This window comes from Notamacropus eugenii, chromosome 6 (genome assembly GCF_028372415.1).
Source record: "Notamacropus eugenii isolate mMacEug1 chromosome 6, mMacEug1.pri_v2, whole genome shotgun sequence".
Lineage (NCBI taxonomy): Eukaryota > Metazoa > Chordata > Mammalia > Diprotodontia > Macropodidae > Notamacropus > Notamacropus eugenii.
The window spans coordinates 160,481,994-160,507,866 of NC_092877.1; the positions used below are offsets into that span (position 1 = coordinate 160,481,994).

General features: G+C 35.6%; 1 pseudogene; it reads right to left on the minus strand.

Annotated features, from left to right (window-relative positions):
* Window positions 1-14,137: 14,137 nt before the first annotated feature.
* On the minus strand, window positions 14,138-25,512 carry LOC140512170 (catenin alpha-1 pseudogene; annotated as a pseudogene).
* Window positions 25,513-25,873: the final 361 nt, after the last annotated feature.

Below are 25,873 nucleotides of genomic sequence, written 5' to 3' on the forward strand. Positions count from 1 at the left end.
TGTGAAAATTTCAATATCTGAACCAAATGGAGTAGCTGCAATTGTGAGAGAAATATATCTATATCTATCTATTTGTAACTATATATAGATATGGATATATATCTATATCTATATCTGTACATATATTGCTCTAACCAAAGTGTCCACTTGAGCACGACTTAGAAAATATTCTTAGTCCAAGCAAACAGGCTGAATTTAAAAGATCAATCAGTACCATGTCTGTGCATCTCAATAGAAAGATATACACCAGACTTTGAAAAGAAATCATATCAAGTAACTACGACAGCAGAATATCTTCAGCTTCTCAGAAATATAAATAAAAATGAATAAGAGGTCTTCATTATTAGTATTAATTTGATTTTGGGAATTAACAACAAAAGGCTTCTAGAACTCAAATATTTCAGACCCACCGGTTACACAATTCTATTAAGTAGTTACAGAAAATTCTTTCGGAGCATGAAAAAGGGATACCCAAATTGCACAGGAAAATTTCAAGCTCTTTGCTTAAGTGTTGCTTCTAAGAATGAGGAAGACGTTGGAACATGCTGATTTGTGCTCATTAGATATAAACTTCCCCTTTAATTGTTCATTCATAATATTGAGACTGAAAGTATATAACTTAATATACTTAATCATATATGTGTGTAAAAAAATATCAAGAAGGAAACAGAAATGGGCTTGACTTTGAATTTACATTTGACTCTTCAATGGAAAGCAGACAATTTTCTATCTGTAATGAATTGGTGCTCATCTTTTCCTGCTGACATAAAATGAATAGCTTTATTTGTTGATTTTTTTGAGGTCACTATAGAAGTCTTAAAAGTTTCTACTATTCATCATTAGGTCTATTTGTGTTAAAGATATTTCATATCCTTTCTCTTTGGAAAAATAAATAACAATACAACAATTTACTTGGTTTCTTCATCATTTCTGGTAAAGATTAAAATGAAATCACACATAGAGTAAAGATACTGTGATTGATATGATTTAAAGTGGCAGCTTGCAGAGCCATTAGAATGCAAACTTAGCTGCCTCTTTTTAAATAAAGCAGTAAAGTGCATTGAGCTTTGATTAAGAAGAATCTGCACACAGACTTTAGAGAATTTCTGAAATAATCAAATGGATCTATGATTTCATGGATTAACAAGTTTAACAGTAAGCACCCCAACATACATGAGGGGGACCTGCTATCATAGGTTCTTAGATCTGCATTTATAAAAGGAAAGGCAATTTTTGAGAAGTCAACAGTTACTTAAATTACATCCAACGTACAGGGACCAAAACACAGGCTTCCAACTGTCCAACGATTACTTACATACATGTACCAGATGTAAGTCTACCAGAGAGGGAAGTACCAACATCTGGTTTTTCAAAGCTGGGGGGCTGCTTAGTGGCTTCCCAGAGTATCATCTGGCATAGAAATCTTCTTCCAAAATTAAGCCCCAAAGCAAAACTCCCCTCAGAGTACATATACTCTTTTCAGAGTCAGAGGGCAGGACCCCTCATGACCCAGTGCCTCATTAGCAATCAGCAAAAGATGTGGGCCTTCATAGGAAACAAGCCTCCTTTAGTCAAAATTCCCTCAATAGCCCTACTTGAGGCCTATTAATGGACAGGGAAGATTTTTAACTCCCGTTACATGAGTTCTCTCCAACAATTCAGGTTACACATAATTCAGTTATGCTATTTTCTACTTTCTACCACAATTTCACAATCAAACACTCCATGTCTTAAAGGGTTTTTCTTGTTTTCTTCCAACATAGGGAGTTAAAAGTGGATAATGCTGACTATCTACCTATCATCCCTTCATCTCTCTGGGCAATTACCCAGTCTCCTACTCCTGCAATACAAGTTCTTAATGATATCTGATGAGGGCTGAAAAGGAGAGGGGAGACTCCACAACTAGAATTCCATGCATGGGCCATGTGGAGAAGAATTCACGAAATCAAGCATTGTTGAAGTCAAGGTAAAGATTTATTATGCTTTTCAGCAGGCAAAAGTTCTTAGGGAGACTGCAACCTTAGAGGGGGACAGGTAAAATTTATATAGGATATTCTAAAGTGAAATACATACCAAATATGCTAACTAGGTGATTCAGGGTGGGATTAGGGAGCAGTTAGTTCTTAAAGGAGCACGTATTTTTAATATCTACTGCACAGGTATTTTACCCAAAATTTATTGGGAATATTCAAAATTCATAGCCCAAGGTGGGGGAAGGGCTACTTGGATGTATGGTTTTAAGCCTGAAATGTTCCTAAGTCAACTAATGATCAGGACTGACTGAGAAATACCCAGACTGCCTTTGTCAATGTCTTGTTAGACAAAATAAATATAAGGGAGTATACGTATGTCTAAGTCAGTGATTGAGTAGTAAATGTCATTATGATCAATGAGTAGTAAATGTCGTTATGACCCAGTGCACAGCCCATTGAACCATTATGCAACTAGTTCAGACTAATTAATTCTATAGGTGCAGCTGGCTGTTGTATCAGAAAGGAAGATAACGGTTGTTGCTGAGGCAGGCTGTGTCCTTGGGCTGGGGAGAAACTTCCTGGGATAGTGTTCTGAAGCTAGGGAGAAATGTGATTTTTGAAACAAAATGTAATTTTAGAATTGGGGACCAAGCACATGTACCCAAGTACCCCGTCAATATCCATTACTTTTGTTCTTCAGAAGTACTCATTGGGTGTTTGTTGCAATTGTTTAAACCAATTGTTAGCCTTTCAATATTTCTCCATGAGATATCATTTCTAGTTCTTCAAAGGTAGTGAGTATATACACACACATATACATATACATATATACAATATATTTTTTCCTTTTTTTCCCTTTTTACAATTTATTATTCTCCTTCCATTTCCATCCTTGAGTGCTCTTGGGATGATTTTGCATATATGATTATCTTGTAAAACATTTTTAAGCTGTTTTTGTATTGTAGTGCTTTTCTCTACTTTATGGTTTACTATTGCTCATGACTGTCCACCACTATTCTTTGTGCAATTTTAGAAACCATTTTTTAGAAATTTTAGAAATCTCGTGTTGCTTATGACAGATATTTCTCCATTTGGCAACTGAGTCAGGTATTTACTGGGAAAAGTACTTTCTGCATTAAAGGGCAGCTAGGTGGTGCAGTGGATAGAGGACCAGTGCAGGAGACAGGAGGATCTGAGTTCAAACCTCACCTCAGATGCTTGACACTCACTAGCTGTGTGACCTTGGGCAAGTCACTTAACTCCAATTGCCTCATCCTGGGTCATCTCCAGTCATCCTGATGAATATCAGGTCATTGAATTCAGATGGCTCTGGAGGAGAAGTGAGGCTGGTGTCCTGCACAGACCTCCCTCACTAAAAAACAAAAGTCAAGCGCAAGTCATGTCACGATTTCTCTGATGGCATGGTCTTCTTCAGCAATGAAGGACAAACACACTTTCTGGATTCAGAGAAACATTACACTTACATTCAGGAAGAAAAGTATAAATTCCAGAAGGATTCCTTACATTTTAAAATGTTATCACAGACTGGTTTAAGGAGGAGTGGCACCTAAACATGTTCTTAAAAGAAGAAGTGATTAGAAATGACATTCTATTTAACGGCTAACTGTAATAAAAAGCAGGACAGAAAGGATCTCTAGATATCATTAGATCTATTCTAATAGAATCAGGAGTTCTATCTGAATGATTACCAGAGTAAAGGATGGTAGTGGATGAAGTATCTACTAAGGTCTCTTCTAAATCAGTATCTATTTATTTATGATTCTGTGATATTTATGCTACACATAAAAGATTAGAAGTACAAACAGAGTACTTAAGGAAAGAGAAGAAAGTGAATGTATTATATAACTCACATTGAATTGATTTAGGCATAAGGGATAATTCCTGAATTCTCTCTATTCTTTAGCACTGCAAAAGAGAATTAAAATGAGAAATGAAAGGATAATACTTTGGTCAATTCATAAAGCTTTTATAACCACCACAACACAGTATCTTTAACTTACAGAATAAAAATGCTTAGACAAAAATCTACTCTAGTCCTTTTATTCCATTTAAATATAGTTTCTATGAGTAGGGACGATTTTATATATGTCTTTACATCCCTAGAATTTAGCATGTACATGATAAACACTCAATTTGCTGAATTGAATCATGATATGGGTGTTTTCCTGGACTATGCTTTGAAAGCATAAATTTTGTCAAGTCCTACTAAGCTGCAGAGGCTGGTTATCAGGAGTAATGGATCTTTTGACCATAGTGGTTCATAAAACAGATAAAGACAGAAACTAAACTTAAATCCCATTCAACCTCCTTCACCTTCCACAGTAGTGACTAGGTGTGTGAAAATGGGAACAAAGATGCTAAATGTCACAATTTTAGACTGTCTACAATATAACAATTGAATTATTGGGACACAATGTTTTATCTTTGTACAGTGACCAAGCTGAATTGCTACTGAAAAAAAAAATAAATGAAATCTATGCTGATATCCAATTTTCAAAAAGTACATTTTTTTATTTTCAATTATAAATTCTATTTTCCTTTACTATTTTCTATCATTGAAAGGGCAAGAAAATAAACTCATTATAAGTATGTATAGTCATACCAAACAAATATCCATATTGTGCATATCCATTAAAAGAAGAGAAAGAGATGAAAATATGGCTTCAGCTTGTATTCTGAATTCATCAGTTCTCTTCTACAAGTAGGTAGCATGTTTCATCATGAATCCTTTGAAATTATTATTGACTGTTTTGTTGATCAGTGTTACTGAGCTTTAAAAATTGATTGTCTTTATATTGTTGTTCTTCACAAATAGTGCTTCTGCTTACTTCACTAGTATATTGATATTCTTGAAAAAAAGTGAAAACAAAAGGCAAAGGTTAAATTCAGCTATAAGGAAAGAGTATTCAGAGACTCTCTGTATAGAGGTAACCAAGTTGATTTCATTGTGTAGAAAGTTAATAAGAAGTATTTCATGATATTACTCTAAAAGCTCTCAAGGAGCAAAAAAGACTACCATGAAGTCAATTTCTATGTAGATAAATCCTATCAATAATTTTACGTAATTCTTCTAAACTAAATTGAACAAGAAAGGAACAACAAAGAAAGAAGTCAGAAAGTATGATCTGGCACCAATAAATCAATAAACAATTATTCAGATCAAGAAATAAACAAGAAAAACAAATAGTTTCCTTTATTTGGATGGGTACATTGTCCAGAAATTGCTTTAGTCAGAAAATATTTGCTATCTTTGCCAAGGGGAGAAATATAACAACCATGTTTTGATATAAACTCATTTGTATGATATCATTGAAGGGGATACCAGATTTTATGAAATATTGCTTCACAAAATACTAATAAGCTATGAGAAAAGCAGGTAATTAGATAATAGAAAATTTAACGTGAACTCTAACTGATCCAGATCATCACGAGAACATTTTTAAATTGTATTTTTTTTCTCATTACATGTAAAGAAAGTTTTCAGTGTTCACTTGTATAAGATTTTGAGTTCCAAACTTTTTTCTCCCTCCATCCTTCCCCTCCCCCCTTCCCAAGATGGCAAGCAATCTGAGATAAGTTATACATGTAAAATCACATTAAACATTTTTCCACATTGGTCATGTTGTGAAAGAAGAATCAGAACAAAAAAGAAAACCAAGAGAAAGAAAAAACAAACAAAAGCAAAAAACAAAGGTGAAAATAGAATGCTTTGTTATGCATTCAGACTTCATACTTTTTTCTCAGAAAGTGAATAGTATTTTCCATTATGAGTCTTTTGAAATTGTCTTAAATCTCTGTGTTGCTGAGAAGAACCTACTCTATCAAAGTTGATACACCATATTGCTGTTACAATGTTCTCCTCGTTCCACTCACTTCATTCAGCATCAGTTCATGCAAGTCTTCCTAGTTGTTTTTTATCTGAAATCTGCCTGCTCATTATTTCTTATAGAAACTGTTGGAAAAAAGCCAGGAGCAGAACAGAGGTCTTTACACAACATTTGTAGATCTATCCAAGGCCTTTGATACTGTAAGTTCTGAGTTCTTATAGAAAGTAATGTCAAAATTTGGTTGCCCAGAAAAGTTCATCAGAATTGTACGCTAATTTCATGATGACATGGTTGCCTGGGTTGTGGAAAATGGACAATGCTCTCATGATTTCCCAGTCATTAATGGAGTGATACAAGACTATATACTTGGTCTCATATTTTTGCATGATGTTGTCTGCCATGCTGTCAAATGCTTTCAGTGAGGATGAATGTGGCACCAAGCTTAGCTAATGCACTGATGATAAATTTTTCAACCTGGAAAGTCTACAAGCCAAGACTAGAGTGGAGAGTGTGTTGATGCATGATTTTCTGTTTGCAGATGATTGTGCACTCAATGCAGCCAGTGAAGCTGAGATGACAAAGTATGGACTCATTCTCTTCTTCTTGTGCTAATTTTGCCCTAACAATTAATATCAAGGAAACACAAGTGACCCATCAGCCAACACCACACCATTTTGGTGGAACCATTGGTAACAACAAATGGAGAAGTCCTGAATTCTGTGAATAAGTTCACTTACCCAGGTAGTGCTTTCCAGGGGAGTACATATTGATAATGAGGTTGACACATTCATTACCAGAGCTATCTCAGTGTTTGAGAGTCTCCAAAAAAAATGAGAGAGAAGAGAAAAATGAATGCCAAAGTGAAGGTATTGTGCTGACCTTATAATATTATGCCTGTGAAACCTGGACAGTATGCCAGTGCCATGCCAGGAAATTGAATTTCTTCTATCTAAATTGTCTTAGGAAGATTCTGAAGATCACTAGCAGGATAAGATACCAGACACTGAGTTCCTTTCTCAAACTTAACTGCCAAGCATTTAAACTCTGCTTCAGACAGCATAACTCTGATGGGCTAGCCATGTTGTTCAAATGCAAAATGTACACTTGCCAAAAAGACTATTTTATGGAAAACTAACAAAAGGCAAGCATTCTCATGGTTCTCAGAAGAAGCTATACAAGGTCTCTCTTAAGAACTTTGGCATGACATGGGAGACACTGGCACAGGACCACTCAACATGGCATGCCCACATGAGAGAAAGTACCATGCTCTATGAACAAAGCAGAATTCAAGAGAAATGCAAGATCCACAAACTTAGAGAATCCACCCCAAATGTTCACATGCACTATTTGGGCCTGACCTGTGGTAAAACATTCTAAGTGTATCAACCACAGTAAGACCCACTGAAACTTGACTCTAGCTTAGTGAAATCATTTTGATCCCCTTCAAGAATGAAGGACAAGAATCATAGCACAAACGTATTCATTACATTCATATACCACAACTTTTTCAGTCATTCTGCAAATGATTTGCATCCCATCAATTTCCAATTCTCTGTCACCACAAAAAAGAGCTGCCATAAATGTTTTTGTACATAGGCATCCTTTTTTCTTTTTTATGACCTCTTTAGGATACAGAATTAGTAAAGGTGTTGCTAGATCAAAAGGTATGAACAATTTTATAACTCTTTCAACACAGTTCCAAATTGCTCTCCAGAATGGTTAAATCAGTTCACAAGTACACCAATATTGCATTAGTGTTCCACTTTTCCTACATCTTCTCCAATAACCATCATTTTCCTTTTCTTTCATATTAGTCAATCTGATAGATGTGAGGGAGTACCTCAGGATTGTTTTCATTTTCATTTCTCTAATCAATAGTGATTTAGATATTTTTTTCATATGACTATAGCCAGTTCCTGTTCATATCCTTCAACCGTTTATCAAATGGAAAATGACCATAAGAGCATTTTCTGATGAAACAAGAAGAGTTGCAACAAATAAAGGTAAAATGGAAGAGATCTGACTTTGCTATAGCAATCTGTTTTCATCAGCAACAACAATGGAAATACTGTATTTAGACTTGATCACTTTCATATCTGACCTAGTATTTGAAGATGATAGTGCAACCTCAAAGAAGCCGGGAGACCTTCTGGATCTGACAAAACACAAGATAAATTCATGTTGTAATTTAAACTATGTAAAAAGCTCTTGTATGCTGATTTGCAATATATGTTAAAATGGGAGAATTAACAAAGAACTGAAAATATTAAAGATGGTATTTTTTATTAAAACAACAAAAAAAACTACTGAGAAGATAAAAGAAACTATGAGCTCACATGCATACATGTATGTATATGTGTGTACATATACACATATGTGTATACCTGTGTATATAAAATAAAGTATATATAAAATACATATATAGGCATATATGTGTGTGTGGTATACATAATTAATGCACTATGATTATATACAGATATATATATGTATGCATGTATATGTGTATACATATATATATATATGTATGTAAACTAGAAGGGTTGATCTATATCTGAAAAGATAACTGAAGAAAATTTCTTAGGAATACACAGATTTTTCAGAAGGAGGGTCTGTAGAATGAAGTTAGGTTTTCTTGGTCCCAAGTCCAGCAGTCTATCTACTAAACTACCTATATGCTTTTGTCTGGTCATGGAATAGACTTTTCCATGCAAAGTTGATTGATTCCTACTAGAACTGAAACCACAGCTTAACCACCATACCAACAGTAATCACAGTAGACCACATCATTACTACCATACTTTAAATCAGTGAGATATTCCATCTAGATTTTACTGGGTTCCCATATGTGTCTAAAATAAAAAGTGAATTGAGTCAATAATTATATTTGAATTCATAATGTTCCCAAACTGTCAGAATAAACTATGTCTTTTCATATATTTGTCCCCTGAAAGTATGGTTAGGCATACTTTCAGTTTCCTATAACATTTAATGAATCAAATATTTTACTCTCAGTAATACTGGCAAACGATTCTCTTTAGTAAATTTGGAATAGATTTGGATAAACTCTAATGTATTTATAATAGACATAAGGGTGAGGGCATATTGATATGCAAACTACAAGAATATTGCTCAATTTTTGGAAAGGTTATTTTTTAATGTTTTAATTTCCTGTAAAGAAATTTGATGGAAATTTCTATTAAAAGTCATAGTTTCAACGCAGTGTGTGTGTGTGTGTGTGTGTGTGTGTGTGTGCGCGCGTATGTTTATTTCCATGGCTGGATAGATCATTTCATATATCACATTCTAGTAAAAATCATTCAGAGTTACCCAGAATCATTACTGTCATCAAAATAAAAAAATGCTATAAAGAACTTTCAAATTTTTCCTGAGTTGCTACATGGTTATCACATCTGTTCTTTTTGTTTACTCTGTGAAATGTGAACAGGTTTGATTGGGATTTAAATATTTATAGTAGAAATGAAAGTTTCATGGTTGCCATGGGTACTATATAAACTAAGAGACAGTGGCCTGAGGAAACATAAAACAACTTTTTAAGAGAAGAGAAATTTAGGGTTTATGCGAAGTCATTGTAAAGCACAGGCCTGACTATTTCAGTTGTTTGTGATATACCAGACTTTTAATTTATAGTGTGTAGCCTGGGTAGAAAGAACCATAATCTTGGATTAGGTAGAAAGAATGATAAATATAACATTGCTTAGTGCTACAGTATGCATATATATATATATATACACATATATGTATATCTATATATCTATATAGATATATATGGACCTATACTACATAGTATATATATATAGTCCTACAGTATATGTGTATATATATATGTGTGTGTGTGTGTATGTGTGTATGTGTGTGCATTTATGTCCATGTAGATAGATACATATATTGACTGATAGAGGGATAATGTGATGCAGTGAAGAGAATGCCTGGCTTGGAATCAGGAAAAGCTGAATTTAATCCCTGCCTCTGAAATATGCTAGCTATATGAAAGTGGGTGTCAATTAACCTCTCAGTTTTAGATAGGTCTCTGCGACTATACACAATGAACTTGGAAAATTTTAGTTTCCTGATCAATATAATGACCAACCAAAAATTCAGAGCACTGATGGTCTCTGTTACCTCCTTGAAAAAACTGGTGGATTGAAAATGCAGAAAGAAAAATTAATTTTTGAACATGAAGAATATGGGCATTAATTGTTTTTTTAACTGCATTTTTTGAGTTTTCTTATATTTTTTGGACAAAGTGAAGGGGTAAGAAAACATTTTTTTGTTGAAATTTTCTTTGGTTCTTTTAAAAATATATTTATCTTATTCTGAACATAAAAAAATTAAAGTAACATTTCCATAACACAGAACAGAAAAAAAAAAAGATGAGTGTACACGAAACTTCAAATCTATTACATACAACTTGCTAGTCCTGTTAAATATATCATAAAGTTATCATGCAATATTTTTCCTTTGCTTTTGCTTTCCTTTCCTGCCCTAAACAAATATGCATATATATGCAAATATATGTATAGGTGTGTATTTAAAACAATTTTATGTGAAATTATATTTATCAATTGTTTCCCTAGATGCAGAGAGCATCTTCTTTCTTATGTCCTTTGTACTTAATTTGGGTATTTTTAATACTCAGAATTTACTTAGTCCCTCAAAATTGTTCTTAAAATGATATTGCCATGGTATATAACATTCACTTGGATCTGCTTATTTCACTCTACATTATTTTGTGCAAGTTTATTCGTGCTTTTCTAAGGTCATCAAGCTCATCATTTCTTATGGCATAGTAGTATTCCATCACAATCATATATCACAACTTGTCTAGCCATTCCCTAATTGATGAGTATCCTCACAATTAAATGCCACCACATTCTTTGTCACCACAAAGAGAGCTGCTATAAATATTTCAGAACATATAGATTCTGTCCCTTTTCCCCCTAATCATCTTGGGAAATAGACCTAGTCATGCTGTTGTTGGGTCGAAGGGTATAGGCAGTTTTCTAATTCTTTGAGCATAATTGCAAGTTACTCTCCAAAATAGTTGGATCAATTCACAGTTCCACCAAAAGTGAATTAGTGTCCCAATTTTTTTCACAATCCTGCCAACATTTTTAAAGAGTAAGAACCATTTCAAGGGTGGCTTCATTAATTTAAAAAAAACAAACAAACTCAGTTATAAGTTAATGATCAGTATGGGTAAGTGTAGTATTCTCATCAGTGAGCTACCCACATAAATTAAATTATATATCTGTTTTCTCCTCCAACAACAAAAAAAGTTTAGTCTAATTTTTATTTTCATGTTGCACTAATGCATTCACATTAATATAAATAGTAATAAGTAGTTCGTTCATTTAATGGACACGTTAAGCAGTTGACAGCAGTATGTATTTGTCTCTGTAATAGGCATTGATAATTCAAAGATTAAAAAAAAAGTTACCTTTCTTGTCCTCGAGAAACTAACATTATTTTTGCTTTGTTTTGTGTGAGAAATGAAGGCAATATATATACAGATAAGAACAAAAATGTATACGATGCTAAACCGAAGCAATTTCCTAGATTAAAAAAGACAATAGCATTAGGGGAAAGCAGGATAGATGGCACTTGAGCACGTGAAAATTTATATTTTGGTAAATTACTTGATATATATATATATATATATATATATATATATGTATATATATATATATATACATATGTATATATATATACATATATATATATACATTGTTGGAACCAATGAATATCCAATGTCCTGTGCATACTATACATAGACACATACATACCAACATATATACACGTGCATATGTATGTATACACATACATGCACACATAAAATAAAACGATACTTATATATACACCATGAATACACATATGTACACACATGCATACACATATGTGTGCACATGTACATACACATACACACATACATATGATTTTAAATTTAGACTTTGTGGGAACTTCTTTGACTGATGCACATTTCATCCCTCAATAAATGCCTTAGGGAATTGATTGTCTCATACACATAACTTAGTTGTCCAAGATAATAAAACTGGTAAGTATCAGAGACAGCAGTTTTTAAACTCATCTTCCTGATTTTGAGTCTAATGCTCTATCTAGTACATCATGATTTCTTTGATGTGTTTTATAGAAAATTAAAAATTAAATCTTCATTAAAATTAATATAAAATAGTCTTCAAAAATAGTCTCATGTATTAAGAAATAAACTTTTATACATAATATTCTTAACACCTTGACATCAGTAAGGACACTCAGCTAAATTCTAGAAATGTTATTTATTACTTTATTTGAAGATTCAAAAACATTTGTTAGATTTGTAAGTTATTAATATTTTGTTAAATAACTCTATTTCCCAAATATCTATAGTGCTACTCTTCCAATGATTAAGATTCTTACTGATGAAATTGAATGATTGTGTCATATTGTGGTGTTTGTTTAATGATATCTAAAGATAATCAAAAGAGATCAGCTCATAAATATTTAAAGAAGCATTCAGTAAATTCATCTATTCCTACAAATATCTTGGACAGACAATAAAGATGGATCTTTATCTGGACATAGAAATGAATTAGAGGTAAGCAGATTCAAATGCAATTGAATAATTGTCCTACCTTTTTAAAGGCCATAAGAGAATTTTTATCATAAGCCCATCTTTTTAATTCAAATATTCATATTCTCTTGGTTAATACTTATGTTTGCAACTAATGAAACAGTACAGTCTCTAAATAATAATAAATGTTGTGGGTGATCCAAAGCTCAATTAACATGCTGATGTAAATATGGGAAGTATAATATTAACAGTGATGTCTATATTAGTAGCAAAAAATACTACAGTATAATCAGAAAAAAATGTTGGCTAATATAATGAAAATAAGAAAAAATGGAGGGACAGTTTGAGCATAGCAACAGTGACGCCAATAAAATATCAAAATGTCAAGACTTGGGGTCTTTAACTTTTTATTTTTATCACAGATTACTTTGGCAGTCTGGTGAAACCTTTACACTTATTCCTGGGCTATATTTTTGTTTGTTTGTTTTGATAACTGCATAAAATTTGAAACAAATGGGATTACAAAGAAAATAAATCATATTGAAATGAAGATGCATTCTTTCCCTAAGGTAACACACACCCTGAATTATAGAGACAGGCTCCTTGGTAGGGGGAGGGGAGGGACACAAAACAAGAATCATGCAAGATGAAAGGGCATAGAATCAGGATACTTGTAGAGGAAATAGCCAAACCAATGAGATAATAAAAATATATAGTATCAAAGTGTTATATTCAATTGAGTTACTCTGATTTTTACCTTCAAGTGACTAAAGTTGTGTCACCAGATCCAGATCACTTAAAAATATTTATTTTAAACATTTGTTTCTTTTTCCTTAATTTTGAATTTCAAATTCTCTGCCTCTCTCCCATGACCATTGAGAAAGCAATAAGAATACTTGTGAAATTATACTTGTAAAGTCATGCAAAACTTCTTTTCTTTTCTTTTTATTTTTTTTGGAAAGAGCAATTTTATTTATGTCCTGCAGCAAAGTACATTAGTAATTTGTAACCAAGAATTAAAATTCTCATCATGTCTTAAAGAGTTTTCAGTTTTATTCATGATGCATTATGTTTTACTGAATTTGTTATAGATTGTCATTTTGCACACATACATGAAATTCCTGACACAAAGGCTATTGCCAACCTTGGTAAACACTTGGCTCCACAACTGTCCGAGTAGGTAGGCCTGGTGCTCATGGTCACTTTTTAATTCAATAACAACCTATCTATCTGCCCCAAATTTTTCTTTGAAGACAGCCTTCTGCACAGCAAAATGTACCCATGTGCTCTCTTCCAAATACAAAAGCTTTGAGTTAGAAAGTTGTATAATGTGGCTTATTTTATTACCAATTTCCCTCCTGTTACTTACTAAAAGTAACAGTTCCCACCTTTTTGTTTACTGATGATGCAAACCTCTCAATCACAATGCAAACCTTCAATCATGGAGACAGACACATCATGATATTACAGTGTTAGCAATCTCTTTGATTATCGTTTGTTTTTCTTCAAGCTCATATTTTTTTTAAAAAGTGCAACTAGAAATAATGTTTCTGGAATCTAAAAGCATTTTCCATTGAAATACAAGCTTGTTCTCATACTGGTATCACACGTTCAGGTTTAAAAAATAGCTACATTCCCATAGCATCAAATATCAACATTATAATTAAGTAAATAAATTTGAATGAACAGGAAATGTCTATAATTCACAGAAGCTATTTGAAGGAAAGTTAGTTTGGAGAAGACAGTGGCAGAAAGTATGAGCAGCCGAGACCACTCTGGATACTGTTCATGGCCTTGAACTCACCGAGAGCCCCCACAGGATTCACATGCTTCCTTCTGAGACGTCTGCTTGATTTTAGGCTGGGTTTCATCCTGCTTCTCTCTCTTCACCAAAGGCTTCTTTTCTGGGGACTTCATCTTCCAGGACACAGTAGGAAGGTTGAGAAAAGCCATTCCCTGGGACTTCTGGTACTTGGTGGAGGTCACGTAAGAAGCCTTCACAGTCTGTATCACAGTATTCATCAGATTCTTGGCTGCCTGAATCATGGACATTGCACTGTCCACCCGTGAGATGACAAGTTTCCCATCCAGGTTCTGAACCTCTGCTTTGACTTTACTGTAAATGTTGAGCTGATGGCAGCAGAGAGCAATGAGCTGTAGGTATGCAAGGATGTCCTGTTTGCGGGCTGAGTCTGGACAACGGTCCACAATGGTACTTCCCAACTTATCCATCGTTGATCCTGTCTCAGTAATTTTCTTAGCTGTACTAATTACAACTGATGTGTTTTTAAGTGGTCGTTTGCCTCTGGTGAAATCCATCATCTCCATCATGATCATGCACATCTTCTTGGCCAGGATGATGATCTCATTGCCACTATCATCGCATTTGAATACATCAGCATCCAGTTTGCTCTTTTCTTCCAGAAAACTGACCACCTGCTCATCAATTTTAGCTTTCTGTTCTTGGGAAAGTTGAGCTGTGGTAGCTCCTGAACTTTGACCAGCAATAAGCTGTTCATCTTCAGTCTGGATACTTGTTCTACTTCTTTTTTTTTTTTTTATTTTTTTTATTTTTTTATTTTTTTAATGTTTAACAATCACTGCCATACAATTGCGATTTTATCCCTCCCCACCCAACCCCCACTACCTCCCTCCCTCCCCACGACTGCATACATTTCTGTATAGATTCTACATATACTTTCCTATTGAGTATATTTTCACTATAGTCATGCTATGTAGTCAGACTAAGATAAATGAAAGAATCCGTATAACAAATCAGAACATGATACACAAACAGATACACATACACAAACATGATCTGCTACATTATGTGAGTGACTTCCATATTTCTCTCTCTGAGTGTGGAAGGCATTTTGCCTTGAGGTCCACCATTGGGATTTTTTTTTTTTTCAGAAGTTCTTGTGTTATTACAAAAATCTAACTCTACCAGAAAAAACTCTCGTACACTGTGGTTGTTGCTGTGCATAAAGTTCTCCTGGTTCTGCTCCTTTCACTCAGCATCAGGTCATATAAGTCCTTCCAGGCCTCTCTGAAGTCTTCTTGTTCATCATTTGTTATGGCACAATAGTACTCCATTACATTCATATACCATAATTTATTCAGCCATTCCCCAATTGATGGACATCCCCTTGACTTCCAGTTTTTGGCAACTACATAGAGTGCTGCTATAAATATTTTTGTACATGTGGGACCCTTTCCCATTTTTATGATCTCTTGGGGATATAGTCCTAGTAGCGATATTGCTGGGTCAAAGGGTATGCACATTTTTGTAGCCCTTTGGGCATAGTTCCAAATTGCTCTCCAGAATGGTTGGATGCGCTCACAGCTCCACCAACAATGAATTAGTGTTCCAACTCTCCCACATCCTCTCCAGCATTTATCATTTTCTTGTTCTGTCATGTTTGCCAATCTTATAGGTGTGATGTGGTACCTCAGAGTTGTTTTGATTTGCATCTCTCTAACCAATAGTGATTTAGAGCATTTTTTCATATGATTATAGATAGCCTTAACCTCTTCCTCCGAAAATTGCCTGTTCATATCCTTTGACCATTTATCAATTGGGGAATGACTTGTATGATTATACATTTGGGTCAGTTCTCTATATATTCTAGAAATGAGGCCTTTATCCCCAAGCTTAGCTGTAAAAATTTTTTCCCAATTTACTACATCCCTCCGGATTTTGGTTGCATTGGGTTTGGTTGTGCAAAAACTTCTCAGTTTAATGTACTCAAAGTTATCCATTTTGCATTTCATAATGCATTCTATCTCTCCTTTAGTAAAGAATTCTTCCCTTCTCCATAGATCTGATAAATACACTATTCCTTGCTTCTCCAGTTTATTCATGGTATCAATCTTTATACCTAAATCATGTACCCATTTGGACTTTATTCTTGTGTACGGTGTCAGGTATGGGTCTATGCCTAATTTCCGCCACACTGTTATCCAGTTTTCCCAGCAATTTTTGTCAAACAATGAGTTCTTATCCCAGAAGCTGGGGTCCTTGGGTTTATCAAACAGAAGGTTGCTATATTCCTTGCCTACTGCTTCTTGAGTGCCAAGTCTATTCCACTTGTCTACCTCTCTGTTTCTTAGCCAATACCAAGTGGTTTTGATAATTGCTGCTTTATAGTACAGTTTGAGGTCTGGTAGCGCTAGGCCACCTTCCCAAGCATTTCTTTTCATTAGTCCCTTTGATATTCTGGACCTTTTGTTTTTCCAAATGAATTTTGATATTATTTTATCCAGCTCTAGAAAGTAATTGTCTGATAGTTTAATTGGTATGGCACTAAATAAGTATATTAATTTGGGTAGAACTGTCATTTTTATTTTATTAGCACGGCCTACCCATGAGCAACTTATGTTTTTCCACTTACTTAAATCTGACTTTATTTGTGCAAAAAGTGTCTTGTAATTGTGTTCATATAGTCCCTGGGTTTGTTTTGGCAGGTAGACTCCTAAGTATTTTATACTGTCTACCCTAACTTTAAATGGGATTTCTCTTTCTATCTCTTGCTGTTGGACTTTGTTGCTAATATATAGGAATGCAGAAGATTTGTGTGGGTTTATTTTGTACCCTGCAACTTTGCCAAAGTTGTTGATTAATTCTAGTAATTTTTTACTTGAATCTCTGGGATTCTCTAGGTAAATCATCATATCATCTGCAAAGAGTGATAACTTAGTTTCTTCTTTGGCTATTCTAATTCCTTGAATATCTTTATCTTGTCTAATTGCTACAGCTAACTTTTCTAGTACCATATTGAATAATAGTGGTGATAATGGACAACCTTATTTCACCCCTGATCTTATTGGGAATGCATCTAGCTTATCCCCATTGCATATAATGCTTGCTGAAGGTTTTAGATAGATACTGCTTATTGTTTTATGGAAAGTTCCCTTTATTCCTACATTCTCCAATGTTTTTAGTAGGAATGGATGTTGTATTTTGTCAAAAGCTTTTTCTGCATCTATTGAGATAATCATGTGGTTTTTGTTAGCTTTGTTGTTGATGTGATCGATAATGCTAATAGTTTTCCTAATATTGAACCAGCCCTGTAGTCCTGGTATGAATCCTACCTGATCATAATGTATTAAGATCGTGATAAGATGCTGTATTCATTTTGCTAGAATCTTATTTAAAATTTTTGCATCTATATTCATTAGGGAAATTGGTCTATAATTTTCTTTCTCTGTTTTGTCTCTTCCTGGTTTGGGTATCAAAACCATATTTGTATCATAGAAAGAATTTGGGAGGACTCCTTCTTCCCCAATTTTCAAGAATAGTGTATGTAGTATTGGAATTAACTGTTCTTTAAATGTTTGATAGAATTCACTTGTGAATCCATGTGGCCCTGGAGATTTTTTCCTAGGGAGTTCATTGATGGCTTGTTCAATTTCTTTTTCTGAGATGGAGTTGTTTAAGTATTCAACTTCCTCTTCTGTTAATCTGGGCAATTTGTATTTTTTAAAATATTCATCCATCTCGTTTAGATTGTCGAATTTGTGGGCATAAAGTTGGGCAAAGTAGTTTCTAATTATTGTTTTAATTTCCTCCTCATTGGAGGTGAGTTCACCCCTTTCATTTTTAATGTTAGTAATTTGGTTTTCTTCTTTCTTTTTTTTGATCAGATTAACCAAATGTTTATCAATTTTATTAGTTTTTTCATAAAACCAACTATTGGTTTTATTTATTAATTCAATAGTTTTCTTTATTTCAATTTTATTATCTCTCCTTTGGTTTTCAGGATTTCGAATTTGGTATTTACTTGGGGATTTTCAATTTGTTCTTTTTCTAGCTTTTTCAACTGCAAGCCTAAGTCATTGATCTCCTCTTTCTCTATTTTATTTATGTAAGCATTCAGAGATATAAAACTTCCCCTAATAACTGCTTTTGCAGTGTCCCATAAGTTTTGGTATGTTGTCTCACTATTGTCATTCTCTTGAATGAAGTTGTTGATTGTTTCTATGATTTCTTCTTTAACCCAACCCTTCTTTAGAATTAGATTATTTAGTTTCCAATTGATTTTTGGTTTCTCTTTCCATGGCCTTTTATTACATGTAATTTTTAATGCATTATGATCTGAAAAGGATGCATTGATTATCTCTACCTTTCTGCAGTGGATTGTGAGATTTTCATGTCCTAGTACATGGTCAATTTTTGTAAATGTTCCATGTACCGCTGAGAAAAAAGTATATTCCTTTCTATTCCCATTTAATTTTCTCCAAAGATCTATCATATCTACCTTATCCAGAGTTTTATTTACCTCCTTAACCTCTTTCTTGTTTATTTTGAGGTTGGATTTATCTAGTTCAGAGAGGGGGAGGTTGAGGTCCCCCACTAGTATAGTTTTGCTATCAATTTCTTCCTTCAACTCCCTCAAACTCTCCTCTAAGAATCTGGATGCTATACCACTTGGAGCATACATGTTTAGTAATGATATTGCTTCATTGTCTATGGTGCCTTTTAGCAGGATATAGTTTCCATCCTTATCCCTTTTGATTGGATCTATTTCTGCTTTCGCTTTGTCTGAGATTAGGATTGCTACTCCGGCCTTTCTTACATGAGCTGAAGCACAATATATTTTGCTCCATCCTTTGACCTTTATTCTATGTGTATCCCCCCGTTTCAAATGTGTTTCTTGTAAGCAGCATATTGTTGGATTATGGCTTTTAATGCATTCTGCTATCCATCTCCGTTTTATGGGAGAGTTCATTCCATTCACATTCACAGTTATGATTACAATCTGTGTATTTCCCTCCAACCTCTTTCCCACCATTTGTGCTTTTAACTCTCCCGTCTCCCTTCCCCTCCTCAATAGTATTCACTTTTCTCCCCCTCCTCCTGCAGCCTTCCCCTCCTTCTTTACCCCCCCTCCCTTTTAGTCCCCTTTACTCTTATTGCTTCTTTCTTCCCTTTTAGCCACCCTCCCCTTTCTTCCCCCTTCCCCTCCTACTACCTATAGAGCTAGTTAGGATTATCTACTTAAGATTATTGTTCCCTCCTTTGAACAAATCAGATGAGAGTACCTCTCAAACAATGCTCATCTCCCTCCCCTCCTTCCCTCTACTATAGTTTTGTACTTCTTCCTGTGATATAATTTGCCATTTTCTGCTTCCCCCTTTCCACACCTCCTATTACATTCCCTTCTCATACTTAAATCATATTTTTGACATGACATCATTTACTTTATGCCCGTTCCCTCTACATATATCCCTTTTATCATAATAGCTGCACAGTTTCCAAGATTAACAGGTATCATCTTCCCTTATAGGGAGGTAAACAGATTGCCCTAATTGAGTTGCAAGTTTTTGTTTTTGTTTTTTCCCCTCTGTTTACCTTTTTATGATTCTCTGGAGACCTGCATTTGAAGATCAAATTGTCTATTGAGTTCTGGTGTTTTGGTCAGGAAGCTCTGGAAATCCCTTATTTCGGTGAATGACTTTCTCCTTGCCTGAAATGTTACGCTGAACTTTGCTGGGTATTTGATCCTTGGTTGGAGTCCCAACTCCTTTGCCTTACGGAATATTAGGTTCCAATTCTTTTGGTCTTTTAATGTAGAAGCTGCAAGGTCCTGTGTGATCCTGACTGTGTGACCTTGATATTTAAATTGTTTCTTTCTGGCTGCTTGTACTATTTTCTCTTTCACTTGATAGCTCTGGAATTTGGCAACTACATTTCTTTGGGTTTTTGAGTTTGGGATCCCTTTCGGGTGGGGAACGGTGGATTCTTTCGATGACTATTTTGCCCTCTGAGCCCAGTACTTCTGGGCAGTTTTCCTTGATGATTTCCTGGAAGATATTGTCCAGACTCTTTTCTTCATCATGGGTTTCTGGCAGGCCAATAATTCTTAGATTTTCTCTCCTGGATCTATTTTCCAGGTCAGTTGTTTTTCCAATTAAATATTTTACATTTTCTTCTATCTTTTCATTCTTTAGATTTTGTTTGACTGATTCTTGTTGCCTCATTGAGTCATTAGTTTCAACTTGCCCAATTCTAATCTTGATCGTATTGTTTTCTTCAGTTAGCTTTTGTATCTCCTTTTCCATCTGACCAATTTTTCCCTTTAAGGAGCTATTTTCTCCATTTAATTTTTGTACTTCTTTTTCCATTCGACCAATTTTCCCAGTTAGGTTTTGGGTTTCCTTTTCCATCTGATCAATTTTCCCTATTAGGTTTTGAGTTTCCTTTTCCGTTTGATTAACTCTTCCTTTTAGGGAATTATTCTCTCCAGTTAATTTTTGAACTTCCTTTTCCATTTCTTCAATTTTCTTTTTCAGAGTGATGTTCTCATCAGAGAATTCTTTTTTTATAGTTTTAAAATTATTGGCCAGTTTTTCTTTTATATCCTTCTTCAGACGTTCCAGGTAATCTAGTTGTGCTTGCGAGAAATTCATAGTCCCATCTGAGGTTTCAGATGGAAGTACAGTCTCAGCTCTGACCTCTTTGGTGTTTGTGTTTTGGTCCCTATCCCCATAGAAAGATTCTATGGTTTTTTCACTTTTCATCTGCTTTTTCCGATTCATGATGTTGGCTGAGTGTTGTAGCTTTTGGTTCTTTCACTCAGAAGATACAGATCTTTTAAGTTGAGTTGATGTTTGTCTAGGCTAAAAGCAGGCTTTTTTTTTTTTTTTTTTTTTTTGTTGTTGTTGTTGTTTCCCAGATCAACCCTGGGGTTAGCTTGATAGGTGTGTGGGAGGGGTGGTCTGGTCTCAGGATATCTCCTCAGCTGACCCGAGGCAAAGGCAAGGTCAGGGGATGGTGATCCCAGCTTCCCTATTGTCTTCCCTTTTCCCCTGGAGGGCTGGGGCACGCCTAGAGGCTAATGCGTGTTCCCACCCCTCCTGGGGCTTGTCTCCCGGGCTGAGGCTTGCCTGGGTCTCAGTGCGAATTTTCTCTGCCCTGGGTCGTCTGTCCCTCCAGATAGCCTCCGCCACCGTAGGAAGAATCCCCCTTTGCCACTTTTCCAGCCTCTGGTGTTATGAGACCACCCGCCCCCTTCTGCTGTTCCCACTGATCCAGGATTAATCTGGGGAAGAATTTTATTGTTCTGTCACGGTCATCAGAGGGGAGGGGAGAGCACTTACTGATCACTCCGGCATCCCAGCTCCTGGATTTTCAAGTAGTGACCCACTGAAGTCCCGTCTTTAGGCTGAAGATTTCAAGGGCTGTTGCGCTGATATTGTTGGCTCGGCCTGGCTTATCTCCTGCTCTGCTGGTCTCACCCGCCACTCTCGGGCCCCTCGGGTCCCCTCCACCCTGCCGCGCTGACCGCGCTGCGCTGTGCGCTGGCCTCTTACCCCCGCGGAACAGATCCCTCCCGTGGACCCTCCAGTCCAGCCTGGGCTCCGAATCCGTCAAAGTCCGTCTCCCACTGGATTCTACACCTCCAAAGTCTGGTCAGACTCTCCCCCCAGAGATATCCAGAGGAGTTTTTCCAGGAGCTTAGGTGAGTCTTTGCTTTCACTCCGCCATCTTGGCTCCGCCCTCTCTACTTCTAACATCAAAGTTTTCAGTCTCAAAGTCAGAATCATCTAACTCTTCAGGAGTCCTTATCATCAACATAGCTTTTCTGATGTCCCAAATGCCATCATAGACCAATCATGAGGCATCAATAAATTCATTTTCATCCATTGGTTGGGCAGGATCAGAACTGAGAGCTTCCACAGCAGCTTCCACTTGCTCAGTAAAACGTGGCATAATTGTATTAAAAAGAAGTCTGGTGGCCTCAAGAAACTTTCCAGTATAGACTCCAAGTTTATACTTATCCATCTCTGAAGTGACAACATAAATGACTCTACCTGCCCAACTGAGTGGCACCAGCAGTGTGGTCTAGAACATTAATATCTTTTCTTGAAGAGTAATCACACATTTGTTTACATCTTCCAAAATGTGATTCTCTGAAACAGCCAGGAAATCATCAATGGAAGTTGTGTCATCAACAGCATCTGTGAGAACCCAGACTTGTTTTTTCCACTGTTCTTTAAAAAGATCCATATTCTCCTGGGCCAGTTTATTTTGTGGTTTCGCAGCTAAAGTCAATGCAGCATTAATAACCTGAGGACAGAGGGCTTCCACTTGGCTTACTGACATTCGAACCAGCTTCACACCTTCTTCATTATTTGAAATAGAACAGGCTAGGTTAGCCACCTCAATTAGTTTGTTAACATGTTCACGGAAAATTTGCATATTCTAACTTACTTTTTATTTCCATTCTTTGCGGCCTTGATCAATACCAAAAGTGGCACGCTCGTTTCCAAGAATGAATCTGAAACGCGGTCCATGACAGCTTTGCCTAGCAGCCTTCATAAATCCCTGGTCTTTTTTGTCATTTTTTCTATTATAGAATTAAGGGCATCACTTCTTTCTTTGCGTCCAGCATTCCCCATATATTCAGAAAGTAGATCCTGTAAGGCTTATCGAACTACATTGCACTCTGCAACAGCACGTTCCAGTCGATCATTAGGAGTACAAGATGAATATGTCATTAGGGCTGCTCCACTGATAATACTCTCCAGGTGCTCCTCAAGAGAAGGTCTGAAACACTTTTCACTGAAGCTCAGAGGGTCAATGATTACTTATCAAAGTTATTGAGTGCATAGGCCGGTTCTCCTCCTCCTCCAGCCTGTTGTTGGGAGACATTATCAGAAACTGTGTTTTGGGCTGCTTTGGAGCATCCAGCAACAGCTTGTTGCAACTGTTTGTATATCTAGTCCCTATTACCTTTATAAACAGCTACATCAGGGTGCTGAAGGCAAGCCTGAGCAGCTGTATACAATATTGGAATGTTTTCCTGTAGCATTCCTCTGGCTGCAGCCATTTGATCCCGATGGTTTTTCAATTCCTGTTGCCTTTTGGCTGCCATAAAGTTCAACTTATCCACTTCAGGTTTTAGAGCTTTATATTTTATGCCTACATCTTGCTCTGTATCTGCATTCCTAATTTGTAAGATACCATTTTCCACAACTTTCAGCTGAACAAGTAATTTGTAAGCAATTGCCACATCCGCCAAAATAAGCAACCAGCAAGGAGCGGGCAGCTCACACCATGTTGCCTTGCTTCACTGAAGAACACGGGTCATCTACAAATTCTCCAGAGGCACTCTTTATCAAATCACCTTGTTTGCAAACATCTACAGCAGCCACAAGTTCCTCCTTCAGAAACTGACTCTCCTTGGCAATTTTGTCTCCCTTCTTCAAGAAATTCTCAGCTGCTTGTTCAACTGATGCAGCCAATACGTGGACTTTCTTAGAGTGACCTCTTTTCTTGTTAGAGGGTCCCTTGTTACTGGTGGTTAACAATGTTGTAATTTGAGTAACAAGAGGTTCCAAAAGTCTTTCAACTCTCAGAGTTCTTATCTCCAGACTTCTAGTGTTCCATTTCAAGTTTATGTTGCCTGCATGTACAGCAGTAATTTCGGTGGTGAGAGGGGTAGCGCAGGAGGAAGAAGAGGAGGATCCCAAAGGCCCCTACGCCAAGCACCGCGGCTTCGTCTCCCGTTCTGACTCCCGAGGAAGAAAAATGAACTTATTTTCTTATTAGCCATATTTTTTAAAAAACAAGAAAAATATTGAAATTGAAAAAATTATATTTAAATTTAGACTCAGTTTATCAGCCTTCTCTCTGGGGGTGGGTGGCATTTTTTTTTGTCATAAGGACTGGTGATTTGTGTTGGATCATTACATTGATCTGAGTAACCAAATCTTTTCCAGTTGAATCATCATCACAACATTTCTGTTACAGTGCAAAATGATCATGGAGTTCTCACTTCACTTTACATCAGTACATATAGTTCATATAAACTTGTTATGTTTTTTTTTTTTTCTGAAACTACTCCTTTTATCATTTCACATAGCACAGTAGTACTCCATCAAAATCATACATCACAACTTTTTCACAGTTGATGAATTGTCCAATTATTTGCCCCTAAAAACGAATTTCCAGGAATATTTTTATACAAATAAGCAATTTTTTGTGTTTCTTTTAGTTCTTTAGGATATACTGGTTTTGCTGGATGAAGAGGTACAGCTTTATAGCTTTTTTGGCCAAGTTCCAAATTGTTCTGCAGAATGTTTGGACCAGTTCACTACTCCATCAACAACTTATTAGTGCACCTATTTTCCCCTCATCTCCACCAGCATTTATCATTTCTGACAGCTGTGAGATAGAACATATAAGCAGTTTTAATTTGTCTTTCTCTGATCAATAGTAATTTCAAGTGTTTTTATATTGCTTTGATTTCTTCTTCTGAAAACTGCCTGTTTATATGCTTTGATCGTTTGTCAATTAGAGAAGGGCAGACACTCATCTTCTGTTACCTCCAAGATAGCAGCACTATTAATAGACAAGATGATGGAAATTCAAGCGCTTTCACTATTTTTACTCTTATTTCAGAGATTAGAAATGAAATCATTGCCTATGATTGCCCTGAATTGATCTGCAATGTTATGGTGTAATTTGTAATTGAGAATACCATACAAAAGCTGTATCCAGCCCTTGCCTATAGCTTGCAAGATGTCTTTCCATTTCTCAATGACATAATATTACCATATAATGAAAGTGTTTCATCTTCAATATATTTCCCAGGACCTTTTAGCTTCCCAATGTTGTTTTGGTCAGTGCAATTTGCACTGAAGCATTTCCATCAGAGAGAGTATTGATGTTTCTTCTTTATCCCAGATTATCTACTTTTCTTGGTACTAGAATAAAAATGAGCATCCCATGTTCCACTGTCCTCTGTGTCAAACTAATCATCAGGAGTTCTGAGTAAGGGGAGCCTGAAACTCAATTTCACCTTACCAGTTTATTTGATTTTTTAATGAGCAATTGCATCATGATAGCCATTGTATTAACTTAATATATAGTATCCCCTCTCCCCAAGCAGTTTGTCAGCATTTCTTAATTTCAGTCAGATGAGAAGTACACTAATGGTATAAAGGAATCCAGAGAACCTTTTGAAAGTCACAATTACTACCAGTTTCCTTCTTTGCTAATGCCAATTTCATCTCAAATTGTGGCTGATGGACTGGACTTTGAATCGATTCTCATCATTATTGTTGTCAACGTCATCACCGTCATCATCACCATCGTTATAATTTTATTTATCTCATCATTTTCAATGGTTTCAATTAAGGGAACCCAAACCTACTAATAAGAAGTTACTTCCTTTATTCTTTCTTTGGATTATTATTATTTTCTTGAAATCTCATTTTCTGGCAGGAGCTAAGGAGAGAAGTGAACTGTTTGGTTATTTCTACCACCTAAAGATAATCTGCCACTACTGTTTCATATTAGTGAGGATTATTAAGCAGATAGATTCTTAAAAGTTTGAGGAGGAAATTAATAATCAGGTAGTTTATTAGATTTTAAAAAAAGTACGCTTGTGATAAATAAGCAACAAATATGTATTGATTGGTCAATTGATATTTCATCCAAGAAAAAAATAACT